We start from the raw sequence: 10,052 nt of genomic DNA, 5'->3' as shown, positions 1-10,052 counted from the left end.
GGCAAAACTCGGCACGCCTCCAGTTCAGCATACTCTGAACTCGGTCTACTTCTAGTTCGGCATACCCCGAACTCGGCATAACTCGGCATAGCTTGGCATAACTCGGCACGCCTCCAGTTCAGCATACTCTGAACTCGGTCTACTTCTAGTTCGGCATACCCCGAACTCGGCATAACTCGGCATAGCTCGGCATAACTCGGCACGCCTCCAGTTCGGCATACTCCGAACTCGGCACAACAAGGCATACTTCCAGTTCAGCACACTCTGAACTTGGCACACTTCCAATTCGGCATATTCCAAATTCGGCACACTTCAAATCGGCATACTTTTAGTAGAGAATCAGAGGACTTCTATACAGAGATTGTACCGTTTTCGTTTGATATATACTAACTATTGTAACCGATATACTTTGAATTTTGAATATATAGAATTCAAATATTTCGCGTTTACACCTGTAAACACTACATATTTATTTGAAACATTGATTTAAATTGACAATTTCATACTAAATTTGAAACATTGATTTAAATTTTATCCAAACTTTTAAATGTCATAATTTCATACTAAATTTAAATTCTAGATGAAACACCAATATAAATTTGGTTACAACATTTTAACGTAGTCTAATCCCTTAGCTTAAAAAAATTGATCATCACATATATAGCTTCTTTAATGCCAAGCTCCCTACCAACCTTCAGCCTCCATGAACTACATCTGATCTGTTTTGCAAGTGTTGCAGTCATATATTGTCTCAGATAAATGTATTAATATAAATATATATATATATATATATATATATATATATATATATATATAAATTTTTATTTCATTTGTTCTGCCCAAATTTCCCAGATTAATTACAACTTCTCTATTCTGTGCAATTGCACCTCTACCTTGCCATTGCCTAGTCCGCTTTTGTCTCGCTACCGTCAGGATAAATGCAAGAATATTGACAAATGGGGTCATTTTTTTATCATGCACTTAATAGTGTACGCACGACGCACGCACACTGCACGCACGACGCACGCAAAACAAACGCACTATCAAATTTATTGTATTAAGACAATTAGTTTTCTTTGCATTATGAACTCAAAGAAAGTAGATGATAAAATACATTTGCCGGTAGTTCATTATAAACCTTAGCATTTATTGTAATTTTTAATGTATTTTGTATTTGATATTTTTTAATTGGACTTTGTATTTGAACATTTTTTAATTCATTTTACTTTCACTTCTTCGGCTTCACTAAAAGAAAATTCTGAATCAGCCCCTGCAGTCTCAAGAGGAGAGTGACTTGTATGCATGGCAGGAGAAGACATACACGGGCCTATAAGAACCCAATAATGAAAACAAGAAAAATTAAATTTAAAACCATTTTCCTCTAGCTTTCTTACCAAAACCCCAAAATCGTGAAAAAATTAAAAAACAAAATCAAGTATGGCAACCTTCAACCTTAAAACCATTCTCTTCTTCCTCGCTAAAATCCTGAAGTCGTTCTTAGCTTCAACAATGGAAGAATGGGATCCATTCCATTTACTCCAAAATTTCACACGTATGAAATTTCGGTTGCTACTCTTCTTACTCTTCACATTTTCTTTCTTCTCTTTTACAATTCACTTTACTCATCCTCTTAAATTTAAAGTCCAACATCAACGCTTCTCAGCTATTTCTATGATTTCCATTCTTGCATTGGTCATATTCCCTCAAATAATGTTCTGGTCCAAATATTGATAAATGGGGTCATTTTTTTTATCATACACGTAAAGTGCACGCAAAACACCCGCATTATCAAATTTATTGTATTAAGACGGTTAGAAAAACATACCTGCGCACCGGAAGCATCAAATCACTTTTTCATGATTCTATGTTTAAAGAGGGAGTTAGAAGGATTTTACCCTTCAAGCGTGCTTTGGCAGAGTCAACAGCTTGAACCGTCCAATTGTGCGGCCTCTAGTCCGTCCATCGGTCGGGCACTCGAGAAGTCCCAAAGATTTCTAAGTGAAAACTATTTTCCTGACTTAATCTCTGTATATCTTCTATCTCACTTAAGAAATAGGACAAGGCTATATATATATATAGCCTAGTTTGGGCCCAGCTTTTAAAAGCCCAAAACTACCCAATATTGAATTAATCTATTAATCAATTTATTAATGTTTTAATTCAATATCGATAACTCTTTATCGATTTCTTTTAAAGTTCTCAGCATTACCACGAACCATTAAGGTGTGATTTTCTAGGTTCATAGTCAAACTAGCAACGAGTAATATTTAATAACTCATTATTAAATAACTCGTAAGTCATGGGTGACACCTAGCAGTATGTAATGACTACCTAGTTGACAATGAATATATTTTAATATATTATAATGACCCTTTCCGTTACTAATATCATGCAACAATCCCACAACACTTGTTCCGAACCAGATAAAGGTCATGGTCAAACTTGGTCACAGCCATAAACCCGGTCAATATGTCTATTCAATATTCTTAACCTGAAGTCCAACTTCATTATACTCTGGCTGGCCAGAGAGGATTATTGAATAGACTGGAACATCCTTGTTACTTCAAGGCGGTGGATCCTCTATTGAACACAAACATGTCTCCGTACAATATTGAGCTAGGCCACCAAGTACACTTATAGTCCCATAATGAACAAAAGACGCATACTGGCAAAAACTAGTCCACCATATGTACGAGACAACCATGTCGTCTCAAGTCAAAGGATTATTGCATACTTATAACATACAGCATACCGATGACACGTAGGTAAACATCATGCGGTACGTTGTCGTTAGTCAATGTTCAATGACTTGTTCTCTAATAATCATCCACATGTCCACTCTCTGTATCTCATACAGAATGGCATGAGACTCACCATAAGAAAGACAATGTGCTAGTCTTATCGGAATTCTAATGCCCAATTAGAATTCCTATGACTAGGAACATTTTACAATACTTTGTTTATTAATTCTTCGTCACTCATATTCTTAACACTTAAAAATGAAGAATTAAGAAGATTATATGGGATAATATCAAATATATTAATTAAGCCTTAATAAAATAAATAAAACAATTATTTATTATATTTATTTAATAAGAAATTAATGCCCAAAACAATAAATGCTGGCTCCAAGGGCATACATGTCGTCTAACAGTCTCCCACTTGCACTAGAGTCAATCGGTAACCTTCATCTTCTCAAGATGCCGATCAAACTTGTCTTAAATAAGTGGCCGTATAGAAAACAGATCTACTAGGAAATTCTAAATCCGCCCCTACATTCTCAAGAGGAGGGTGACTTGTACGCATGGCAGGAGAAGACATACAACGGGCCTATAAGAACCCCTAAATGAAAACAAGAAAAATTAAACTTAAAACCATTTTCGTCTTTCCTACCTAAACCCCAAAATCGTGAAAAAAAAAAAATCAAGTACGGCAACCTTCAATCTTAAAACCATTCTCTTCTTCCTCGCTAAAGTCCTGAAGTCGTTCTTAGCTTCAACAATGGAAGAATGGGATCCATTCCATTTACTCCAAAATTTCACACGTATGAAATTTCGGTTGCTACTCTTCTTACTCTTCACATTTTCTTTCTTCTCTTTTACAATTCACTTGTCCTCTTAAATTTAAAATCCAACATCAACGCTTCTTAGCTATCTCTATGATTATTTCCATTCATCCATTGGTCATATTCCCTCAAATAATGTTCTGGTCCAAATATTGATAAATGGGGTCTTTTTTTTATCATACACATAAAGTGCACGCATGATGCACGCAAAACGCACGGACTATCAAATTTATTGTATTAAGACAAGTAGTTTTCTTTTGCATTATGAACTAAAATAAAGTAGATGACAAAATATACTTGCCCGTAGTTCATCATAAGCCTTAGCTTGTATTGTAATTTTTAATGTATTTTGTATTTGATATTTTGTATTCGAACTTTGTAAAAAGGGATTTTGCAGGTGGAGTAAAAAGAAGTCAGTACTGAAATTGAGGAGTAGAGCCGTAGAGGATAAGAGGAAAGACTATTGCAATTACAAAAATACCCTTAGATTTTATAGCACATGGATGGAAATGTAAACGGAGGACTATAGTGAGCAAAAATACAAAAGTCTGGGATTACATTAGGTCACCAAAGTCGTTTAGGACGAAATTGAGAAAAAAACCTATAGTCGAGGACTATTTTGGGTATTAACTCATTTTTGAATTCATTTTAGTTTCACTTCGTCGCCTCCTATGAAAGAAAATTCTAAATCCGCCCCTGCAGTCTCAAGAAGAGAGTGACTTGTATTCATGGCAGGAGAAGACATACAACGGGCCAATAAAAACCCAAGAATGAAAACAAAAAAAATAAACTTAAAACCATTTTCCTCTTTTTTACCTAAACCCTAAAATCCTGAAAAAAAAAAAAATCAAGTATGGCAACCTTCAACCTTAAAACCATTATCTTCTTCCTCGCAAACATCCTGAAGTCTTTCCTAGCTTCAACAATAGAAGAATGGGGTCCATAAGTCCATTCCATTTACTCCAAAATTTCACACCTATCAAATTTTGGTTCCTACTCTTCTTACTCTTTACATTTTCTTTCTTCTCTTTTACCGTTCACTTTACTCGTCCACTTATATTTAAAGTCCAACATCAACGCTTCTCAGCCATCTCTATGATTTCCATTCATGGATTGGTCATTTTCCCTCAAATAATGTTCTAGTCCAAATATTGATAAATGAGGTCATTTTTTTTTATCATACACGTAAAGTGCAAGCACGACGCACGCACAGTGCACACACGACGCACGAATAACATACGCGCTATCAAATTTTATTGTATTAAGACAACTAGTTTTCTTTGCACTATGAACTACTAGAAAGTAGATGACAAAATACATTTGCCCGTAGTTCGTCATAAACCTTAGCTTGTATTGTAATTTTCAATGTATTTTGTATTTTGTATTTGAACTTTGTATTTGAACATTTTTTAATTCATTTTAATATGGATTAAAAGTAAAATAATATAGAGATTATAAATTTGTTATTATATTGCATCTGTTTAGTTGTTACTATCGGATTAATTAAGGGACATGAACAAGATTGGGGCTGCTTATGGTATAGCTCTAACCAATTGTTTAGCTTATTAAATTGCTACACGTACAAGTTGAAGGATTCATTCACATACAATAATGTTTAGGTAGATCGGGCCTCGGAAACGACCACTCGGCGATGGAAATTCCGGTGGCAGCCGCATGCAGGCAGCGCAGGTGAGAGAGGCGGCGGTGCCATCTTCTCCGCTGGCCATGAACTCAAGGCAGCCGTCCAGAACATGGCCGCCGGTGGTGGCCGCGTAGTTTCTTTGACATTCACCATATCTAACGATGGTTGTCACCCTAGAAGTTGCACCGGCGGTGTACCTCCTTGTGCTGTCCAGCCTATCCTCCACTCTTACTGTCCTCTTCATGACTCAAATTAAAGCTAAACTCTAACTTCTTGTAAAGACCACCTAGCTAACACATATTTATACCAGTTCTCCTTGCAAAAACCGGCGAGTTTCCTTGAAGCTTTCCCGGATAACATTAATTTTTAACGTATGATAATAACGTGAAGGAACGAGGTAAGCAAGACACAATTATATGAACTGTCTAATAAAAGTAAATTGTTTGGCTTCCATTCCTGCTGATTTCCGCCGCTATGAACTACTTTATTTGATGATATGTTTTGGTAGTAGTGTTGCAGTTGTATACTGTCACCTATTTTAATTTGGGTATTATACACTGCAGAAAGCTTTGGAAGGAAGGTTTCAGAATGAGTTAGCTTAGCTAGTATATTTGATCATCATATATTGCTAATTTAATGATTTATTCATTTGCAAATCAAATACCACATCCTGTAAATCAAGCATGCTTAAATCACAAAGTTCTTTAATTATATGATATTGTCATATCCTTTTGCTGGTGTCGGCGATCACAGCGGTAACCTTCTCACCTTGACACTTGAATATGTGTGCTTCTAATGGAAACTTCATATTATACTAATTGATGAATTGAATTTGACTTAATTTTTAATCATAAGCTAAATCTATTGAAAAATATGATTTTTGAATTGGCTGGCATCAACTGATCTACTTATGGTTAACATTTGATTGTACTTTTTTTTTTTTTGAAAAAACATTTGATTGTACTTAATGTAATGCACCTTATTATTAATTATTTGTATATTTTTATTTAACATAAATGGTGAGTTTCATATATTTGATAAGTTTGTCAACTTGATCCAAGAAACTTGTCCAAATAATTGAAACCACATATGAAATAGAAACCACCCAACATCGTCAAAAACCTCAGCTCGTCTAAATCAATACATCGAAAATATAAGGATCACTTCTTCGATCCACAAGAAAAGAGAAGCAACGAAAGAAGAAAAGGAAATTAATATGAAATTGAAGTTAGACACGCCAATTGTTCCATCTATGATGCCGTAAACAATACTAAAATTTCAAAAAGACATAAAGTGCCTACATAAAATAGTTAAGTTCTCTATAAAGTATTAGAAATTAAGTTAAACGTACAAGTTTGAAGGATTTCTTTCCCCCCCTAAAACTAGTCATCTTAAATTAGGTTAAAGCTTTCAAAATTGACAATTTCATACTAAATTTGAAACATTGATATAAATTTGATAATAACTTTTTAATGTTATTGATGGAGTGATCCATATAACAGAATATAAGCTGTTATAACCACCAGTCTTAACCACCATACTTGGCAGTTATAACCACCATGTACACAGCATATATAAAGCTGTATTTCTCCTTTTACAGTGTAATCTGAACACTTGAATAACAACAATGCATTCTCTCTTTCACCTTTCACTTCTCTATGCTACACTTCTTGTTCCATTACTGTGATCATAGCTAGTTCATCATGGTATCAGAGCGGCGATACCGAAGCTACGCAGCAGCAGTCGTCACAGAAGCAGAAGGCGACGGAGATCAAGCTGAGCACATTGGAACTTCTTCGAACCAGGCTTCGATGAATCACAATCAACGAAATGATGAGTTTGATGATCCTTTCTATTTGCATGTTGCTGAAAATCCGAATCTGAGCCTAGTCTCACCTCCTTTGTCTGAGCTCAACTATTCCTCTTGGAGTAGATCAATGAGAACTGCGTTGGAGGTCAAGAACAAGTTTGGCTTTGTTGACGGAAGTATTCCGAGTCCAGGAGAAGAGGATCCGAAATTTGCATCATGGAGGAGATGCAATCGAATTGTATCCTCGTGGATATTGAGATCGATCATCCCTAGCATCGCAGACGGTGTAATGTACTTTGACAAAGCATCGAACATTTGGAGTGCACTGCAAAAGAGGTATTCTCAGGCTGATCCTCATAGAATTGCTGAAATTCAGAACGAAATTTTCAAAAATATGCAAGGCAATTTAACTGTTAATGAATATTTCACCAAGAGTAATGCTCTATGGCAACAATTGAATGCTTTAAGGCCTCTATTGCTATGCGAATGCGCACCTAGATGTTCCTGTACCTTGCTAATGAGAATGAAGAAAGAAAGGGAAGAGGATCAAATCATCCGATTCCTGGAAGGTTTAAATGAGGAGTATGAGGCTGTCAAGTTTGGAGTCCTTGTTATGGATCCTATTCCTGACATGGAAAGAGTCCTAAATATGACCTTGAAGATTGAGAGGAAAATTAGAGGATCAATCAATCAGAAATGCAGTGAGATCATTCAGTCAAATGTTGTGCAGTTTAATCAGGATAAGCCAGGGGAAGAACAGTCTATAGTGGCAGTTTCAACATACAATAACAAAAGGAGGCCTGGTAACAATGGAGGAAAGAATGTTCCCAAATGTACCTATTGTGGCATGCTTGGTCACACCATTGAAAAGTGTTACAAAAAGCATGGATACCCCCAAGCTGGGTTGCTGGATACAAATCTAAAAACAAACAAGTTCTGGACATGCAGCAGGGTCCCAATGCATCTGTAAATCAGGCAGGTGAGATTGGATTATCTAATGATCAGTTTCAAAAGCTAGTATCCCTTTTGCAGAATCAAAACAAGGGAAATCAGGTCTCAAGCAATGCTGTGATGACAGTTGCTAGCTCTGGACTTCAATCAGACTTCAAAGATTCCATGGAAGCTCATAATGAAGGTAATAGTGTTCCTAACCTTCATATTAATGTTGTCCTAAATACACATAATGCATGGATATTGGATTCAGGTGCTATAGATCATATATCATGCTCTCTAGAATATTTTGATACATACCACAAAATTCAAGGGTTGTCTGTAAAATTGCCTAATGGGGATGCACTTAATGTTACCTGCATAGGGCAGATTAGACTTGATGAGAATATACTGCTTCTGAATGTTCTGTATATCCCATCCTTTGCTTTCAATATTGTATCTGCAAGTAGACTGACTAAGCAATCAGGTTGTGAATTGGTTTTTGGGGCTGACTGCTGTGATGTTCAGGGACCTCTTGGGAAGGTGGTTGGTTTTGCTAGAGAAAGAAATGGCGGGCTGTACATGATCACTCATCCCCCTGAGAGAGTTTGTAGCCCTGCAAAGATAAGCTCTCAAGCTGCAAAGAAGAACATTAATGCTCAGTGTAATTCTTTGACAATAGAAATATGGCACAACAGATTAGGACACTATCCTGTCACTAAAATTTCTTCTCTGAATGGAATAAAACTTGGTTCTGCTCACAAATATCCTGATCTTGTATGTGATGTCTGTCATTTAGCCAAACACAAAAGGTCTACATTTCAAGCTAGCACTTCTAGGGCTAAGAAATGTTTTGACTTAATTCACATGGATGTTTGGGGACCTTTTGCAGTTGCCTCTCTTAAGGGAGAACATTACTTTTTAACCATTGTGGATGACTATAGCAGATTTACATGGTTACACTTAATGAAGCATAAGTCAGAGGTTAAGTCCATATTTCAAAATTTTTACAACTATGTGTGTACTCAGTTTTCAGCACAAATTATGGTTGTAAGGACAGATAATGGCAGTGAGTTCTTAATGAGCAATTTCTTTAATGAAAAGGGGATTATTCATCAAAAATCCTGTGCCTATACACCCCAGCAAAATGGGGCGGCAGAGAGGAAACACCAACACATTTTGAATACTGCTAGAGCTTTGAAGTTTCAGTCTGGATTATCTACCAAGTTTTGGGGCCACTGTGTGTTGCATGCATCTTACCTCATAAACAGACTTCCCACTGAGGTAAATGATGGACACACCCCATTTGAATTGTTGACAGGAAAAGTTGTGGATTATAATCAGCTTAGATCCTTTGGTTGTTTGTGCTTTGGTGCAACTGTTTCACAAGGTAGAATCAAAATGCAACCAAGAGCAAGGAAATCTATCTTTTTGGGATTCCCAGCCAATGTTAAGGGTTACATTTTGTATGATATCTCTGACAAAGTTGTTTTTGTTTCCAGAGATGTTAAATTCTATGACCAGGTATATCCCCTTAATGATCAAGGTCTAGGAACCACAACAACATCTCATGCAGCTGAGATGGTCAATCCATCATTACCTCTGGTTCCTATCTCTGTTGAAGTTGGTTCTGACTTGGAAAACATCAGAAGGCCTGACAGTCCTAGGGTTATAATTGGCAGTAGTGATGAAAGTAATCCTGAGGATGATAGGCATGATAGCCACACTGAAATCAATGAGGGAATAGACAATCAGACATTTGACAATTCTGTCAATAACAACAACCCACAAGATCAAAATGCTCAGTTACAACCCAGGAGGTCTGCAAGGATCAGATCTATTCCTCCAAAACTCCAAGACTATTTCTGCCATTCTCTAGTGGTCGGGAGCAAAACAGCCATGAGAACTTCTTCCCATCCCATAAACAAATTCATCTCATCTGACAATCTGTCCCCTCAACACAAGGCTTATGTATCCTCTATCACCTCCACACAAGAACTTCAGTCCTATCATGAAGCAGTTCAAAGTGAGGAGGGGAAAAAGGCCATGCAATCTGAGATAGATGCCTTGGTTCAAAACAACACTTGGGCCTTAACAGACCTACC

This window comes from Ipomoea triloba, chromosome 4 (assembly GCF_003576645.1).
Source record: "Ipomoea triloba cultivar NCNSP0323 chromosome 4, ASM357664v1".
In the NCBI taxonomy this organism is placed as follows: domain Eukaryota; kingdom Viridiplantae; phylum Streptophyta; class Magnoliopsida; order Solanales; family Convolvulaceae; genus Ipomoea; species Ipomoea triloba.
The sequence above is the reverse complement of the archived record's forward strand: the minus strand, read 5'-3'. Positions refer to the sequence as shown.